A 19,043-nucleotide genomic window follows, 5' to 3' on the forward strand; every position below is an offset into this window, starting at 1 on the left:
TGTGTATTCAATGTATGTTCTTCCACCACTGCATGGTGTAGACAGAATTTCTCTTCCAAGGGGCACCACGTGACAAAACCGTACATAATAATGAAATGCATTTGTAGACAAAGGACTAGCTAAAATATCAGCTGAAAGTGGGAAGACCAGAAACTGAAGTGTGAGATGAGGTAAGCCCTGGAGTAAGAGTCAGGAAATCCACTTTCTATCCGTAATCTGTCTCGGTTTAATGTTGGTCAAGTCATTTTTTAAAAAATTCTGGGTCTTAATTTCCTTATTATGACTTTAGATCTCTGTTCCTTGGAATTCTAAAATGATCCAAAGGTTCCTTTGAATTCAGTTTTGTGGGTTGAGACGGGCAGTCAGACTGTGAGTCCCTCAGCTCTGCTTCAACCAGAACAGCTCCACTTTACTGTTCGGCATGTTAGCCCTGTATGTAAGGATGTGTTTTAGCTTTAGCTAAAATTTAGTGACTGTATGACCCTAAGGCCCTGCTTCCCTGAGATTTTGAAAGCTGAAGCACATTCAGAAAACTTTTCTTTCTTAAAATCACCTGAAATCTGACAATCTGGAAGACTAGTTCTGTCTGCTCCAGCCCTTGGTCCCTTAGATGTGCTTTTCTGAAGATCCAAACTCAACCTGCCAGTCAATACCAACTGAGCAGAGCCCCTGTTCTCCACCAGATTTCAAGAGAACATGTTCCATTCCTACTCAGAGCTTCAGAGCAGTTACCCCTAAGATTGCACATTAATGCAACAGCTTCCTATTTACTTCCTTCTTTCCTTCCTTCCTTCCTTCCTTCCTTTCCGGAGTCTCTCTCTGTCACCCAGGCTGGAGTTGAGTGGCGTGGTCTCGGCTCACTGACAACTCTGCCTGCCAGGTTCCCACCATTCTCCTGCCTCAGCCTCCTGAGTAGCTGGGACTACAGGCACCTGCCACCAGGCCCAGCTAATTTTTTGTATTTTTAGTACAGACAGCATTTCACTGTGTTAGCCAAGATGGTCTCGATCTCCTGACCTCGTGATCCACCCGCCTCGACCTCCCAAAGTGCTGGGATTACAGGCAGGAGCCACCATGCCTGGCCAAGCTTCCTACTTTCTTATAAGGCTAAAGTTGCAGTAGAAATATTCCCCTGCTCTTCCTTTCTATATCATAAGTATCCATCTTCCTTCCCCTGCTTTAACTTCTCATGATTGCAGGTTTTGTTTTATTACCACAAAGGATATCAATCATTCATCTAATGTTATAGCAATGAAGGGATTTAAGGTGAAAGGTAGAGAACATATGTTGAGAACTATTTCCAGAAACTCTAGGTGAAGAAAAAGAAGGGAATTAGCATTTATTCAACACCTACAATGTGCCAGGTACAGTGCTAAGTGCTTTTATATACATGAGTTAATATAAACCTCAAAATAATGCTCTAAGGAAAACATTTTAAATAATGCTGAAGTTAAATATCATGATTCCTTTTATATAAGGAAGAAGACAGATTTAGAGAAGTTAAATAAAATTTCCAAAAATGCAGCAATAGCAAGGTGGAGGTATTTGTCTCTAAAATTTCACCCTCTGTTCTGTACACCAAGTACCTCAGCAAGTAATCCAGTTCCAGATGGGATCTGTAGTCTGCCATTAAGTCTTTACCACACATAGGCTCTTATGCTAGAGCCCTTACCATATGGTCCAAAATGCCATTTTTAATGTGTATTTGATATGGGAGACTCTGTTCATAATTTGAGTACTAAAGAGAGAATACCACCTCCTAGTAGATACACCAGGACTTATGTGATGCCATCATTCTAGGGAGAGCAGTGGAACATCTCCAAAGAACCCATCTGTAATCTTCCTCAGGCCCTTGATCTTATTCCTATTTTATTTTTTAGGGTGTTTTTTTTTTCTTTGAGACGAAATCTCACTCTATCACCCAAGCTGGAGTGCGGTGGCATGATATCAGCTCACTGCAACCTCTGCCTCCCAGACTCAAGTGATTCTCCTCCCTCAGCCTCCCAAGTAGCTGGGACTACAGGCGCACACCCCAGCTAGTGTGTGCGTGTGTGTGCGTGCGTGTGTGCATGTGTGTGTGTGTTAGTAGAGACAGGGTTTCACCATGTTGCCCAGGGTGGTCTTGAACTCCAGAGCTCAGGTAATCCAGCTGCTGAGGCCTCCCAAAGTGCTGGGATTACAGGCATGAGCCACCACACCTGGCCAATTTTTTAGGGATAATTTAGGAACAGTATACAGACACTGGGTCGAGAATCAAAAGAGCTGGGTTGCAATTCTGGTTGTGCCATTTACCAGTTGTGTGAGGCTGGACAAATCTCTTTCTCTCCCCAGCTTTCTCTTTCCTCATTTATAAAATAAAGAAATGAGAATGACAGTTGTATTAATTTCTGAGGACTGCCAGAACAAATTACTACAAACTGGGTGGCTTAAAACAACAGACATTTATTCTCACATAGTTCAGGAGGCTGGCAGTTTGAAATCAAGTTCTTGACAAACTCCCCTGGAGTCTAAAGTCTCTAGGGAAGGATTCCTCCTTGCCTCTTTCAGCTTTTGGTAGCTCCAGTGTTCTTTGGCTTGTGGCAGCATCACTCCAATCTCAGCCTCCAGTTTATCATAATGTATTAGGACAGTCTTAGGAAAATAATACATAGGTCTTTGGAAATGTTTCTTCATTTGCCACAATATGATATCAAATAAAATACAAAAGTTCAGATATGGATAGACCTATTGATCTGGGATGCTAGTGAATGTAAAGGCTTAGGTCAACTTCTCTCTGCAATTCCAAGGAGGATGAGAAGTAGCAGCCTTGACCTCCCACTAGCGGGAGTTTCCCTCCTTCATCCCTGGTCACTGGCCACACAAGGACCTGACATCTCCCAGTAAATGTGCTCCTCTACAACATGAGCCACAAACCTCTCTCTCTTTTCTCTCTTTCCTCTTTCTACCTCCATATTTGGTTGGCTATTTTTAGTTCTTCTGCAGATAGTTACACTTTAAATGACACACAGTCTTTAAATACTTACATGTTGACTTGAAACAATGTCTGTTGCTCACCTTCTTGGAAATATCCTTCTCCTTCTCCTATCCTTCTCTCTGTCTACTTAATCCGTTTATCATATTCTCATTTTTACAACATCAAAGTTTATAATACTCCTTCAAAGTAAATGAGAAGGGTATCCTCTGGCCTCTCCTTGCCCCAACAACCCTGTCTCCTGCTCTGTGTGGGTTCTCAATTTGGCCCTAAGATTTCTCTGTTTGTGTGATCAGCAAGAGGACATCAAATACTTTTCATCCTCCAATGAGTGGAACACATTCTGTGGTCAGAAGCCGTCTCATTACTTCCGATCTCAAAGGGACATCCAGAGTTGCCCAAACCCAGGCCAACCACCCTCCCATTTAGCCACAGCCTGAAGACCCCCACTGTGATCAACAAAATAAGACTGACTCCAGATCCCACTCTGCTAACTGCCTACCTAATACCCAGACTCTTGTAGCTGAGAGAGTCTCTTCTAAAATCCAGCCCAAAAGGCACACTAGATTTGAGGATCAGAATAGCTTGTATTCTGTAGTCTATTATAGCCAGCATAATAAACTTTTTTGTTTGTTTGTTTGAGACAGTCTCACTCTGTCGCCCAGGCTGCAGTACAGTGGCACGATCTCAGCTCACTGCAACCTCTGCCTCCCAGGTTTAAGCGATTCTATTGCCTCAGGCTCTTGAGTAGCTGGGATTAAAGGTGCATGCCACCACGCCCAGCTAATTTTTGTATTTTTAGTTGAGACGGGGTTTCCCCACGTTGACCAGGCTGGTCTCCAACTCCTGATCTCAGGCGATCCACCCACCTCGGCCTCCCAAAGTGCTGGGATTACAGGTGTGAGCCACTGTGCCCAGCTGATAAATTTTTAAATGTACTTTTTCTATTCCATATCATAGATTCTGTGGGGAAACAAGGCCCAATTTGAGTAAAAGCAACTGCATTTAGCTGGCTTGAACTTCTTCAGAGAAAGAACAACATAAAATATTCAACTCGTCTGATTTTTTTAATGACATTTCCTTTTTATTTATATTCAATTACAAAGCAATACATGAAAGGATTCTCCCTTTTTTAAACCATCCCTTATTCTACAAATCAAGTGAAAGTACTTGTTGCTGGCCTGTACTTGCCATCCCCACTTTTGTCCCCAGGACAAAGTACTACCAGGATACTAGTGTTCAGAGTGAGCAGATTCCTGGTACTGACATAAGGAGGATCACCACCTAATTTTTAAATTTTAAAAAATGAACACAAAGTCCATTAGAGGAATGAAATGAACCTACTTTATAGGTACGTAATATTTCTCTTTCCAGAGAGAAAGGAGGAGAGCAGAGATAAGATAGGAACATGAGAGCTACAATAAATGAGAGAAGAGAGAAACTGTCAGAAATGGCAGGGCAGAAAGAGGGAAAGAGGTGGGAGTGAGAGAGAGGGGGAGGGAGGAACAGAGGAAGGCACTAACGAGGAGAGTCAATCAGTTCTGAGGCAAGCACTTGATTCTCCGTGGTTCACTTGGGTATCCAAGTAAGTTATTTCCTATAATCATTGGTCTTTAGGAGTCTGCTTAGCTAATTAACGGTTTGCCAATTGTTTTTTGTCCTGCATCCTCCAGAGACTTTACACCGCAAAGTCAGACCACAGCAGCCCGCCTTGCACTTGAGTTGTGGCCAAAGCACCATCCCCACCAGACAAAGCCAGCCCCACAGCTGACCCTGGCCTGTGAGTGTCTGCAAACTGGCTGTAAAGAACATTCTGTCTAGTTACTTCCTCAGTAACCTCTGGGGCTGGGCATTGGAGGTTTTCTGAAATGAAGTGTTCAGTGTCTCACACAGCCATGTGCTTAGAATATTCAGTGCGGCACTCCACTGATCCAGTGCCCTTGAAATGAGTAAGCACTGCAGCCATCTTCCTTTATTTCCCTCAAGGCGATAACCAAGGATTAAAAAGTCAGAGCCATCTACAGATTCCTCCTCTCTACCTTCCCCTGCCCTCTTTGTGCCCTTCCTCTTCCCCCTCTCCAGCCCCAAACGTCTCTCCTGATCTGCAGGCCTCCTGCTGGGATGCCCACTGGGGCTGCTCCTCTGCATTCTCCACCTGAGTTTCCTGCTGTTAATCTGTCTCTAGCAAAATTAACCTAGCCTATGTCCCATGCCCTCTGGACTCTGCCTGCTCTTGAATCACTCTTAAATATCAGGTTTCTCCTTAGACAATCATTTTGTTGTGATTTTATGTGTAAAAAAACCTGAGTAATTTTTTTTTTTTTTTTTTTTTTTTTGAGATGGAGTGTTGCTCTGTTGCCCAGGCTAGAGTGCAGTGGCATGATTTCTGTTCACTGCAACCTCCGCCTCCTGGGTTCAAGCGATTCTCCTGCCTCAGCCTCCCGAGTAGCTGGGACGACAGGTGCCCACCACCATGCCTGGCTAATTTTTGTATTTTTAGTAGACACAGGGTTTCATCATACTGGCCAGGCTGGTCTCAAACTCCTGACCTTGTGATCTGCCCATTTTGGCCTCCCAAAGTGCTGGGATTACAGAAGTGAGCCACCGTGCCTGGTCAAACCTAAGTAAATGTTTTAAAATTATACTACTAACATAGCATACAGGCTTTAGACTGTTGGTTGCTTTTAAGTTTGCTTATTTTAAAAGCTAGAGAGAAGATGGTTGAGGTGCTCTTGCCTCCAGGAGTCACTCTGAGCCGTGCCTCCTGAGGAAGTTTGCTTTAGGGGAGGCATTGCTATGTTATATACTCTATGATGCACCAGCCATTGGCTCACCAATGACTTTGGGCAAAATACTTAACTTTCCTGAGAGTTAGTTTCCTCATCTATTTTACATATTTAGCTTCTGTGCACAACTTCCTTTGGTTAAAGAATTCCTTGCCTTTATAGTAGTGGATGATATCTAAGGATGATGTAAAACACTGGATGATAGCTAAGGTTTTTCCAAACTTAAAGCTTTTATGCTTCCATAATTTCACTTTATTGATGTAGGAAGACACAGGATAGACTTACTTTCAAGGTGGACAGAAGGGATGTGACCTAGCCAAGGCCACAGCATTTCTGTATGGCACCACTGCCATGACAACCATCAGTCTGAATGCCTTATGAGTGCATCCTATGGGTTACGCACTGGCCCCAAGCCATAACCCCTAGAACTCTAGAGCCAGCAGCAACCACAAAACACTGAACTAATAATGAGTGAGATCTCTGTTCCCACAGCTGGCACAGGCTAAATAAGTTGAGGGGGTATTGCAAAACCCAAGATGAGATCACTGAGCCTCTGGTATCAAAAAGGTGTATTTCATAGAATGTTTAGTTGGACGAGAGCTTGAAGAGCATGGAAATGATCTGGTATCATAGTAATGGCCCTGCAACTGCAGTCAAAGACCAGAATTTAGACCCCAGTTCTGCCATTTGCTCACTAATGACTTTGGGCAAAATACTTAACTTTCCTGAGAGTTAGTTTCCTCATCTATAAAGTGGGGTAATATAACCCACCTTGCAGGACACTGGTAGGATTCATTGAAATAAATTGTAGGAGAACATTTGGCTCAGTGTTAAGCCTATATAAATACTCCACAAGGACATAGAGAGTGAATGACTTGCCTAAGATCTCCTCCTGGAAATCACACAACGATGCCATTAGTATCATGTGGCCCACAGACAGCTGGTGGGCACAACCAGACTGGCTCAGCATTGCCATGGTCCAGGAGGCTTCTGGTGTCCAGGGAAGAAGCAGGGTCCCCTGAGCGTTCCTCCTCAGCTCCCAACACTTCCCTCCAGGCACCAGTATGCAGGGCAAGGTCCTGGAGAGGGCGCCGAAACACCACTCGAGATCCTCACTCTCAGGAATTCAATATAGAAAACACATTAAGACCTGTTTACATGGAACTGCTGTTTATAATTATTGTTCCCTATGGGATATTCCCCACTGCTTCTTCCAATCCTGTTTTAAACTGCTCAACTAATAGAGTTTTCCTGGCTTCCCCAGGGAGACATTCACAGATGCTAATAGAGACATAATTCAAAAATTGCTTGATATACATGCCCTCAATTTTCCCAAAGAACCACCTAAGTAAAGAGCCCTAGACATGTAACACACTCATCGGCCAGATGCAGTTTAACATGCGTGGGGTTAAATATACAGGCTACCACAGCCAGGTTGTCATCAAACAGCAGCAGGCACGGCCCTTTATCTTCAGGTACCACCACTACCAAATGCAACAGGAAAGAAGCAGGCTGCTGGGTGGGACCCCTGGAAGATCCCCTCCTCTGTAATTTCCATGCCAAGCTTTTCCCAAGCCTTTTCAGGCAAAGCAGGGAGTTTTGAAAATAAATCCCCCAGGCCTGGAGAAGCAAAGAATCAATGCTGAGCAGCTCCAGAAATAATAGCTTCCAGCTATCTGATATATAAAGAGGATAAGGAAGGCAGAAAGAAGGGGCACGATATTACAAGATTGCAACAACACATTGCAACATTACATTACAGAATTACGGAAAGCAAGATCTAGCTTCAGATGCCAGTTCATGCACTTACTCCCTGTGTGACCCTGGGAATCACTTAAGCTGTCTGAGACTTAGCTTGTCTAATGACAAACTGGGGATATTAATATCACCTCCTAGGATTGTTGGGAAGGTAAATGGAGATTGAGAAATGTGAACACACTTAGTATGTCTTTACATAGTAGGTATTCAATAAATTCTATACATCTTCCCTTTCTGAAAATCTGAATATGTGGAGCATGGATATGCTTATATGCTGGTTAAACAAATGCATGAATGTTGAGCAAATCATAAAATACTAAAATTAGAAGACTAAAAGGAGTAAACTAGGACCGATTAAAAGAAGTTTGCCTTCCCCAAAACCCATAAACTTAATGAAACTTGCTATCTCCAGAGGAAATTAATATAAATTTAAAATAGCATAAGTTTGAGATGACTTTAGAGAAGTTTCTGGAGAATAGATCCATCACTGGTTAATAAACTAAAAATAGAGAGAGAACTGCCCAAGGTTACATGAGTAGAAATTCAGTGTCTCCACCACTCCTTTTTATTGCGGAGGGAACTGACACCCAGAGAATGGAAATGCTGAGCCCAGAATTGGGGATGTGGTCCGGGAACCCAAGTCTCCCATCCCACTCCCTCGCCCTCTCATCCCCCCCACCCAGTCAGTGTTCTTTGCCCTGTGCTGGCATCCCTGGGGATGGGCCAGCCCCGTCCCTCTGACACACACACACACATTGTCCCTTCAAGACAGAGTCACGCTGACACCACGTGGAGTGACCTGGAAGCCCCCACTCAGTCCACCAGCCCTCCCTCGTCACACAGGAATAGAGGGGAGGGAAATGAAATAAGCTGCCATCTGCTGCACATCCTCTGTGTGCCATGCTCTGGGTACCCACCTAATCCTCGTGAAGACCCTGAGAAGTAAGTGTCCTTCACAGACCAGGCAACACCAGCGGGCAGGTGAAGAATGTGCGGTAGCTGCACAGTGCACAGGTGACAGGTATGAGAGCCAAGCCATTCAAACTCCCTGGGTCTAGCACCCAGCTCTTCCCACGTCTCTGCCTTTACCGAATCAAACACCTGAGCACAGAAGGCCCTCCATCCACATGAACTGCTTTGCATTGACATGAACAAGCTTCAATCAAACTATACATGCTGAGATTTTTCCATTATAGGAAGTATTTGAAAGACCCTATAAATTCCCCTGTCATATCACGTGAGCTGCATTTACTGCAGCAGACACTTTTTATCTCGGGCTTGGAGGAAGGATTAGCAAGAAGAAAGTGGAGGGTGTCTGAGGAAGGGGTGGCAGCCTGGAGGAGGACAGCAGCGAGAAGCAGGCTGGAGGCAGTTCTGTGCTGCCGGCCTTTATCGGTGTGGCCTTTGGACAGCGCCTTAGCAGGAATGTGGTGGAGAGCAGCTCCGTTCACTCCTGAGCAGAGCCTTAAACTCTTCAGGCAGATCTAGCCTAGATGAGAATCTTGGCCTGGACCCTCCGGGATGACAGATGCCATTGTTCAAGAATGGGGAAAAGGCTGAAGTGTTCCAGCCAAAGACCTCAATTTATCTTCAGGACAATTTTCACTGGAAACCCTGCCTCACTGCTGCCCACATTTTCAGAAGTAATTAGAATGCTAATCTATAAGAAAGATGACTATTAAAAATAAATTAATAATAGATAATACATTTTGGCTTACAATTTTGAATAATATAGCCATTCCATCTTAAAGTAAAATTCATATTCATATATTTTAATAACCCTGAGAGATGTTTTCCAATGAACCACACATGGTTCATTTTTATTATCCTATAAAGAGACATTATGGGCAAATGTTTTTCAAAATGGTAAAACAGAACCTTAGAGCAGCTCTCTTTTGGAGATCTCTAAGCACTTTCTAAGTGTCAGGACTCCCTCCTGTCATCACAGAGACTGAAATGAGGAGATGGTCTCTGTCACCCCCTCACACACCAGTGAGCCCCAGACCCTCATCCCTGGTCAGATGGAAGCAGTGTGGCGTGATTACAGTTCAGATTCCAACTCTGCCACTCAGTGACTAATAGCCAAGCCCTAATAATAAAGAAAATGGAAATTTAAAAAATAATCTTCCTGAGGTTGGTTATTAAATGCATTCAACACAGCACCATCCAGAAAGAGGCTATTTTTAATTGCTCTTTTCTTTCCTGTTGACACCCAGAATCACCAAGGATGCCTGAAAGGGTCACACATACATGTCTGTGCCCATAACATGGCACTGCACATAAAAAAGGGAATAAACACGTGTTGCCCATGTGACAAAGGGGCAAAAAGCTGTCTGCAAAAAGCTGTTGAGTTTAAAGAACAAATAATTCTGAAAAATCTTCAAGAAGATGAAATTTTTAGAACTCAAAGGCAGTAAATTAGCTGCTTTCCAAGGACTGGTCATAGTGTTATTGACTTGCAATAGCCAAAGGTAAGTCAGTATTAATCAAACCCATTCTCTAGAACAACCTCATCATCACTGGGGCCAGGGCAGGGAAGTGTGATACAGCTCTCTCCAGCCTTCCCCACTTCACAGCACCGTTTCACCATCCACCCAATTGCTAAAGCCTGGATAGTCTTCCTTGTCACCTCCCAATCCCTTTCTCTAATGCCCATCTGCTGGCCACCCAACATCAGAAAGTCTGGTGGTTTCTCTGTCAGAGAGATTCCAGATCTGCCCCTCATCTGTCTCTTTCAAAGTTAACATCATCTCTCATCCAGACAGTTCCAACACTCTCCAAGCAGGTCCTTCTGCATTTATTTTTAAATTAAATTTTAAAAAATAAAACATTCCTCTAAATATAATCTGCACCAGAACCCAGATTAAAAGAAAGAGAAGGGGAAAGAAGATCAAGTCATCCCAGAAGCCCCCTATTTGCCCCATTTGATTCATTACTCCCCAAAAGTAACTGCTATCCTGACTTCTAGCCACACTGGTTAATTTCCCTTGATTTCACACTATATAGTCATCCAAATGTCGGACACTGTCATAGTTGATTCATTCACGTTGCTGTGTAACATTTCATTGTGTGAATATTTTAACATTCATTTTACTGTTGAACACTTGGGTAAACTTCTGGTTTGAGGCAATTACACACTCAATATTTCTGCTCCCCATTGCTTTAAAGATAAGAGCCCAAGTCCTTGTCAGACAGGCGAATGGTCCACCCAGTTAGCATCTGAGGCTAGGCACAGTGGCTCACGCCTGTAATCCCAGCACTTTGGGAGGCCGAGGCGGGCGGATCACAAGGTCAGGAGATTGAGACCATTCTGGCCAACATGGCGAAAACCCGTCTCTACTAAAAATTCAAAAATAGCCGGGCATGGTGTCATGCGCCTGTAATCCCAGCTACTTGGAAGGCTGAGGCAGGAGAATCGCTTGAACCAGGGAGTGGAAGGTGAGAGTGAACCAAGATTGCACCACTGCACTCCAGCCTGGTGACAGAGCAAGACTCTGTCTTAAAAAAAAAAAAAGGCCAGGCTTTTTCTCATCTCATAATCCTTGCACATGCTGTTCTCTCTTCCTGAAACTGTTTTCCTACCACTTCTCACCTTTATGATTCACCTCATAATGTTCATAGACTCTCCTTCCTTCTTAACTCAAAAGAGGCTCCTTCTGATTTTTCCTTCACACACTTTCCTCACTCTTTTCCTTCACTGCACTAAAGATGATTTCTAATTGCATAGTCATTGATGTCAGTATTTTAACGTGTCATTCCTGCTGAATGGAGGATGGGCCTGACTTATTTGGGACCATATATTGCTGGTGCCTGGACCCAAGCCTGGCACAGAGTAGGAGCTCAATAAATATTTGTTAAATGAGTGGCTGAATGGCCATACTCTCAAAGGACCCACAATCTAGGAAAGACAGAAGAATCTTTGCCTTTTTGTCTTGCAGTGGGATGGATGCTGCAGGACAGGGGTCTTATCACACTGATACTGTCTGGGGAAGACAGAAAAACTTCAGTTTCAGAGGAAGTAGCCCTTGAAACGAGATTTGAGAGAGGGCTGCACATTGCACAACTCCATGGGCACCATGCACATTGTAGCCCAGATAAATAGAGTCCCCGAAGGTATGCAAGGCATGGGATAGACTTAGAGAAACCCAGGAAATAACCCCTTCAGGCACCTGACATACAAAGGTGTGGAAGTGTCAACCAGGAAATCATGTTGTGGGAACAGCAAGTATTTACAGAAAGTGACTGTGTGTGTCTGTGTAGCACGGTGACTTTGTGTAGGAGAGATAAAACCTATGAGCTAATCAAGCAGAAGATCATAAAAGACCTTTGTAAAGAGCATGGTCTTTTTCCTGCAAGCAGTAAGAAGCCATTGAAGGCTTTGGTGTAAGAACAGTCAGATGTACTTCCCTAGAATGCACATTTCCTTCTGCTCCAGAACTTCTGCCCAGGAGGCTCCTAAAAGCTCTCCCCATCCTCCTTATACACATAGAATCTGCCTCTCTCTCTCTCTCTGTCTTTCTCCTCCTCCTCCTACTCCTCCTCTTCCTCCTCCTCTCCCTCTCTCTCGATGTCTCACACACACATACACACACACCCCTTCCTTCCTATCTAGTCACCTTCCACTCCTTGGGATTTCAGGCCCACCATCACTCCTCAGGGAAGCCTCCCTTGAATGCTTGCACTACACCAGGGCGTCCTTCCCCGCTCCCGTCGCAGAGCACCAAATAGCTCTCCCTTGCAGCACGTCTCACAGCTGTCATTTTATGTTTGTGTCTGTGATTCTTAGGTTAAGTCTCTCATGCACCAAATCATAAGATCTGGGAACAAGGACCAAGCCTGTCCTGCTCACCACTGTAATCATCACAGTACCTGCCACAGTGCCTTGCACGTATTGGATACTTAGTAGTTATGTGTTCCATGAATGACTCTTTAAGAGAGGTTCTTCTAGCTGTTCTTGTAGAGAACCCATTGGTAAGGTTGAGCCTACAGGCTGATACTTTGCAGTAGTCTCAGGAAGAAATGGTGAGTACATGAAATTGAGTCCCCAAGAGGTTAATGCCCAGTGCCCCAGCTAGGAAATGTCCGAGGAGGCATTTTGAACCCCATCTGTCTGGCTGCAGAGCCCAGCCCTCTAATGCATTCAGGGGTCCTAGCTCCTTGAGGATGTCACTGTGCCGTGAACTTCTTTCTGATCCTCATGGCTCCCAGCATGGCATGCAGCACTCAGAAGGTACAAGATGAATGTTTGCAGATAATGAACATAAAGCTCTCAGGAACCCTCATCTCCTGAGAATCTGCTTTGGCCCCCATAGCAGGTCTGGGTGTGGACCTTCCCCAACGGCCTTGGCACCAACCAGTTTTTACAAATTATCAACATCTCCCCATTAGCTGTTGCAATATTAAATTGTATGACTGGAAATGAATGAATAATCCCATGGGCAAGTGAGGGAGACCAAGCAGCAGGGATTTAATAACAAGTCCTGGCCTTTCTCCAAGCGGAAGGTCTTCCTAATTAAATATTAAAAATCTATCCATACAAGCTAGAGCGAAAAATTGCATTTTCAGCAGTGCAGCTTTGAGATGCTGCCTCAGACAACCCAAGTGCTATGGGAATGTCCTCTCCAGAACCTAGAAGAGGGGCCAGAAAACCGCCACGTGATAAGCACTGCTGGGTACCCGGGTTCACAACCCTTGCCACATTCGATCCTCATGGGGACAATGAGACAGGAGTTAGATCACAGCCACTGTCTAAACGAGCCAACTGAGGCTTAGAGAGGGACTGTGACTTACCCAAGGCCACCAGGTATCAAGTGGCAAAGTTGGGATCTTAATCTAGTTCTATGTGGCTATAAAGTTCATGGAATGTAATGCCGCAGTTAAGAACATGGGCTTTGGCATCAAGCAGACCTGTATTTGAGCCCCACCTCTGCTGTTTATTAACTGTGGCCCTGGGCAGATGACCTTATATCCTTAAGTCTCCAGTTCTTTGTCTTTAAAAGGGTGGCAGAATGTACCTCACCGCTTTTAGGAAAGTCACATGAGATAGTGCACATGAAGCCCTAGTCACTGGGAAATGCTTCTAAAATGTCAGCTGCCATTCTGATCACAAGATCCCTACCCCCAACATTCCCAATTGCATCACCCCACCCTACTCACCACTGTCTCAGAAATGCCTCCTCCAGAAGGAAGGCATCCTGTCTAACCCACTGCTTCTAGCCAAGCTGTCTTTCTTCACAAGGCAAAAAAGGATTCTTAGTCATTGTTTAATATTTATTGAGTCCATACTGCCACACCAATTGCACTGCCATTCATTATCTCATTTAAATCTGACAAAAGCCTTGTAAAGTAGGGATTATTCCCACCATTTCCCAGATGTTGAAACTGAAATTGATAAACACGACATGTTGCCATGGCTACATGAAGATCTCCAAGCCGGAGGATCTGATCTCCAAGCCGGAGGATCTCCACCCTCACCTGCCTACCTTCCCAGACCTCTCCGCAGAAAATTTAGAAAATGCATATGAGCAAAAAAGAATGTAACAGTCATCCATAACCCTAATTCTCAGAGATCACCACTATTAAAATGTTTATTATCTAAGAGAGAGATGATGTAGACAGAGATGAGACAGATTGACACAGAGAAGATGGGTACATGATAGATATTTTCTGTGCTATAACCCTTGCTTTTTCTTGCACTTCTAGGAATTTTTCTGAGAACTAATCTGAAATCTGCACAGGGTCCCCACATCTCTGATCCTCATCCCATTGCCTCCCACCTTCTTGAACTTTGCTTCAATAATGATCACATCTCCTTTGTATGTTTAATCTTCCCCCTTTTAATGACAACTACCAAGACCTGTTTCCTGGTGCAGGGTCATGAGGTAACTAAAATAAGAATAAAGGAGAAAGTTACTGATCAGCTAGAAAAAAAGTCTTGGCCAGGCGCAGTGGCTCATGCCTGTAATCCCAGCACTTTGGGAGGCCAAGATGGGTGAATCATGAGGTCAGGACTTCAAGACCAGCCTGGCCAATATGGTGAAACCCTATCTCTACTAAAAATACAAAAATTAGCCAGGCATGGTGGCATGGGCCTGGAGTCCCAGCTACTTGGGAGGCTGAGGCAGAAGAATTGCTTGAACCCAGGAGGCGGATGTTGCAGTGAGCTGAGATCGTGCCACTGCACTCCAGCCTAGGTGACAGGGCTAGACTCTGTCTCAAGAAAAAAAAAAAAAAAAATCTTACAGTCCCAGGAGATTTTCTCCAGCCTTATCATATTCTTGATACCACAGAGTCAGTTCTGCAGCTGAACCCAACTCAGCCCTTGGCATTCTAAAGGGGAATTGCCAGGTCCCCTGGTATGCCAGCTGAAACCTCAAACATCCCAAATTGTAGGCTTTATTAACTGATAAGGAGAAACAGACTTCCTTCCCCTTCCCATCACTTGTAGGGAGTCTAGGGTCTCAGGCCTATGTCACAGGCCCTCGATTGCCATAAGCCAGCAAGGAGAGGAATGATGCAAAGCCAGCAGGCTGAGAGCTGACCCTGCAGAGCCATCCTCTGTGAAGCCCCAGTAAATGGGATGGACCAAGTTTGTTTCAGTTTTCCTAAAATAACAACAAAACTGCATTTTCTTTGCTATTGGCTGTCCCTAAAACTGTTAACATGGGTTCCCAGTCTGGCACAATGTGGTCCATGCCTGCCTCCCACTCCTCTGGGCCTTGTTCCCTTCATCCCAGCCTCCAGACACACCTGCCTCCTCTCATTTCTAGATGAGATATCTTCTTACTCCAAGGGCTCCTTGTAGAGGCTTCCTCTGCCCAGAACGCTCTCCCTCACTCCTCACCTGTTGGTCCGCTTCTCCTCTTTCCAGGCTCAGTGTCAAGGCCACCACAGAGAAGCCTTGTGGTTATGTTTAGTTCTTCTTGTCTAAGTTCGCATGGTAACCCATTCCTTTCCTCCATTGTTACTTTGCTCAACTGTAAACAAACATTATTTTTTAAAAAATAATTCCAGCCTAGGAAACAGTGATAAACTCATCTCTACAAAATAAAAAATAAAAATCAGCTGGGCATGGTGGCACATGTCTGTGGTCCCTGCTACTCAGAAGGCTGAGATGAAAGGATCACTTGAGCCTGGGAGGTTGAGGCTGTGGTAAGCCATGACTGTCCCATTGCACTCCACTCTAAGCAACAGAGTGAGACCCTGTTTCAAAAAAATATTATTCATTTAATATCTGTTGCCACCACAGGACTGATCCCTCTGTGAGGGCAGAGATTGTGCATGCATGGAATTATGATTTATAAACACTGGCTCCAGAGTCAGGCTGCCTGAGCATGGAGCCAGCTATGCCCTGTGGGACACCTGTGGCACACTTCACTCCTGGGACACCTGGGACACACACACAATAGAAATGTTCACATTTTGCTAGCCAGTGCCAGTCACATAGTCCCACCTAACTTCAAAGGGGTACACCCAACATGCATCAGGAAGGAGGAGGACCAGAAATTGTTGGTGACAAGCACAAATGACCACCCCAACATATTTTGTTTGGAAAGCATTTTATTCCACAAAACAACATTACGGTAAACACAACAACAAAACACTGGTCGCAGTAGAACCAACTTTCCAGACCTATCTGCACAGCAAAACCATTATCCCACTCAAAATGTCATGTTTTTATCCAAAACATTAAAATTTTAAAAGCAATTCAAACCCATAGCTTAAAAAGTATTCCAACCAGTAATAAAAGGAAAAGTGTGCCTCCTCCTTCCAACTTCCCTACCCCACAATCCCAAGACATTATCCTTATAGACAAAAAGGGTTTCAGGATTTGAGATGCAGGCTGGGAGGTCTGAGAAGACTTCCCTTAGAAGACATGACTTCAAACTCTTTCTTGTATGTGAGGTTTAATTTTCAAAGACTCCTCTGATCCAACTTAAGCTTTATGGTAAATCACCTTGGGACTTAAATGATGGAAGCACTGCTATCTCACAGTGAGAAATTCAGAAGGGCTAGGAGTTCCAAGTGAGAACCCTGATCTGGAAAGTTCCATCAAAGCATCACTCAAGGCTTAGCGGTCACCACCCATCACCCATCAGACTAAACAGCCTCAGAGCCCTGTGACCTGCTAATATATTCACAAACCAACTGGGCTAATTAATCCCAGCTCATTCATCCTCTCAAACTACGCAAGTCTTCCAGCTGGCCCTCCAGCTTGCTGCCCTGGCTAAGGGAGTGTTATGTGGGCTCAAGGTAGGTTGCACCTTACTGGTAGCCAAGCAAAGGCACTCATTAGGAAACTGAACCCCAGGACTCCCCCATGAGTGGGGAGGAAACTCATTAGTGCCTTCTATATGCCAGCGCTCTATCTGCAGGGATTCTTTTGATCCCAGCAGACTGAGAGATGATGTTACTGTCCCCTTTTCCCTATTGTTGACAACTGAGACACAGAGGATGGAAGTGACTTGCTTGGGCCCACCACCTGTTCAGCTGCAGAGCTGTGACAGGAGCCTTTGTTTGACTTCAAATCTCACCATCACTCCCCTCTCACTGATGCTCAAGTGGGCTATCACCTCGCCTTTCCTGAGCCTTCCTTCACTATCCTAAAACAGCACCTTCTGAAATCACCACTAAAGAACTTCGTCATGTAACCAGTCATCACCAGTTCCCAAAAAACCCATGGAAATAAAAAATAAAAATAAAAACAATGCCTTCCATGACCCATGTCCCGCCAGTCCCATAATTCTGCTCTATTTCCATTCATAGCTCCATCCCCACCTCTATGTCATTTGTTCACTGCTTTATGTCTTTTGTTCACTGCTTTATCCCCAGTGCCTAGAAGAGTGCCAGGCACCTAGTAGGCACTCAGTAACTATTTGTAGAATGAGTGAATAGGGTTGTGAAAAGAACACTGGATTACTGGAAGGATTCATCTGAGTTCAATCCTGCTATGCTGGGAATCCAGTGCGTGGCCTTGGACAAGGCCAGTTCCCTCCCTGGGCCCAGTAGCCACAGCTGTACATTTAGAAGGCAGGAGAAAAGCCACTCTGTGACTTATACAACTTGTCGCCTACAGTGGAGGCTGCTTTGATGCTCAGAAAAAAGAAACATGGTTGGAAATGCTAAATGGGTAGCAGAGAGCTTGATGGAGAAAGGAGATGCAGAGGGAATTCCTGAAACTATTTGGTGTCTTCCCTCCTGCCCCCTTAGTACAAATTCTCAAATACAGAAAGTAAAGGAGACTTGGGGTAGTAGAATTTGGTCCCTGACTTGTTATATAGACACAACAACAAAGACACAAGAGTGGGCCCAGCAGAGACCCTTAGGGTGGTCCCTTGAGGTTCCAAAGCATCTGCCCATCAAGTAGATGATGTGATTAGTCTCTGTGACCTCAAGGATGCCTCCTGAAATTACTGATTCAATTTCTTCTAATAAAATGGGAAAAATAATTAGCTAATAAGAAATCAACAACGAAGATTTAACAAGAATACTTAAAAGCTATGAGAGAGTTAAGTGAGATCATGTAAGCAAAGTACATGTCACAGCGCTCTGCAAATAGGCAGTGCTCAGAAGTGTCACCTTTTCTCTTTCTTCTCTGAGCCTCAGTCTTCTCCCCTGTAAAATGGGAAAATACTATGCATATCTCACAGGAGTTAAGCAACGTGAAAGTACTCTGTAAAGCATAAGGCTGAAATGTACTGGGCTCAGAACCTACAGGTCTGTTCCATTCTTGACACACATGACATCAGCAGCACAGTACATTTAAGGACACAGCTTGATTCTTTTTTTGCATTTCTTTTATTATACTTTAAGTTCTAGGGTACATGTGCACAACATGCAGGTTTGTTACATAGGTATACATGTGCCATGTTGGTGTGCTACACCCATTAACTCGTCTTTTACATTAGGTATATCTCCTAATGCTATCCCTCCCCCATCTCCCCTCCCCACAATAGGCCCTGGTGTGTGATGTTCCCCTTCCTGTGTCCAAGTGATCTCATTGTTCACTTCCCACCTGTGAGTGAGAACATGCGGTGTTTGGTTTTCTGTTCTTGTGATAGTTTGCTGAGAATGATGTTTTCCAGTTGCATCCACGTCCCTACAAAGGACACGAACTCATCCGTTTTTATGGCTGCATAGTATTCCATGGTGTATATGTGCCACATTTTCTTAATCCAGTCTGTGACTGATGGACATTTGGGTTGGTTCCAAGTCTTTGCTATTGTGAATAGGGCCACAGTAAACATATGTGTGCATGTGTATTTATAGCAGCATGACTTATAATCCTCTGGCTATATACCCAGTAATGGGATGGATGGGTCAAATGGTATTTCTAGTTCTAGATTCTTGAGGAATCACCACACTGTTTTCCACAATGGTTGAACTAGTTTACAGTCCCACCAACAGTGTAAAAGTGTTCCTATTTCTCCACATCCTCTCCAGCACCTGTTGTTTCCTGACTTTTTAATGATTGCCATTCTAACTGGTGTGAGATGGTATCTCATTGTGGTTTTGATTTGCATTTCTCT

At 44.3% G+C, this 19,043-nt stretch overlaps 1 protein-coding gene and 1 long non-coding RNA gene across 9 annotated transcripts in view; one reads left to right on the forward strand and one right to left on the reverse strand.

Annotated features, from left to right (window-relative positions):
• The window catches only part of KCNIP1 (potassium voltage-gated channel interacting protein 1), a 394,968-nt gene that overhangs the window by 338,874 nt on the left and 37,051 nt on the right, over positions 1–19,043 (forward strand). The gene's annotated exons all lie outside the window — the stretch shown is intronic.
• LOC108513609 (uncharacterized) overlaps positions 1–19,043 on the reverse strand; it is a 96,658-nt gene that overhangs the window by 28,877 nt on the left and 48,738 nt on the right. For 5 of the 6 annotated variants that reach the window (XR_001880956.1, XR_001880955.1, XR_001880952.1 and 2 more), the window contains one exon: positions 15,359–15,491. The exons of the other annotated variant lie outside the window; for it this stretch is intronic. This is a non-coding gene — a long non-coding RNA (uncharacterized LOC108513609). The remainder of the gene's footprint in view (positions 1–15,358; positions 15,492–19,043) is intronic. 6 annotated transcript variants of the gene reach the window in all.

Source organism: Rhinopithecus bieti, unplaced genomic scaffold (genome assembly GCF_001698545.2).
Source record: "Rhinopithecus bieti isolate Rb0 unplaced genomic scaffold, ASM169854v2 scaffold_30732, whole genome shotgun sequence".
Lineage (NCBI taxonomy): Eukaryota > Metazoa > Chordata > Mammalia > Primates > Cercopithecidae > Rhinopithecus > Rhinopithecus bieti.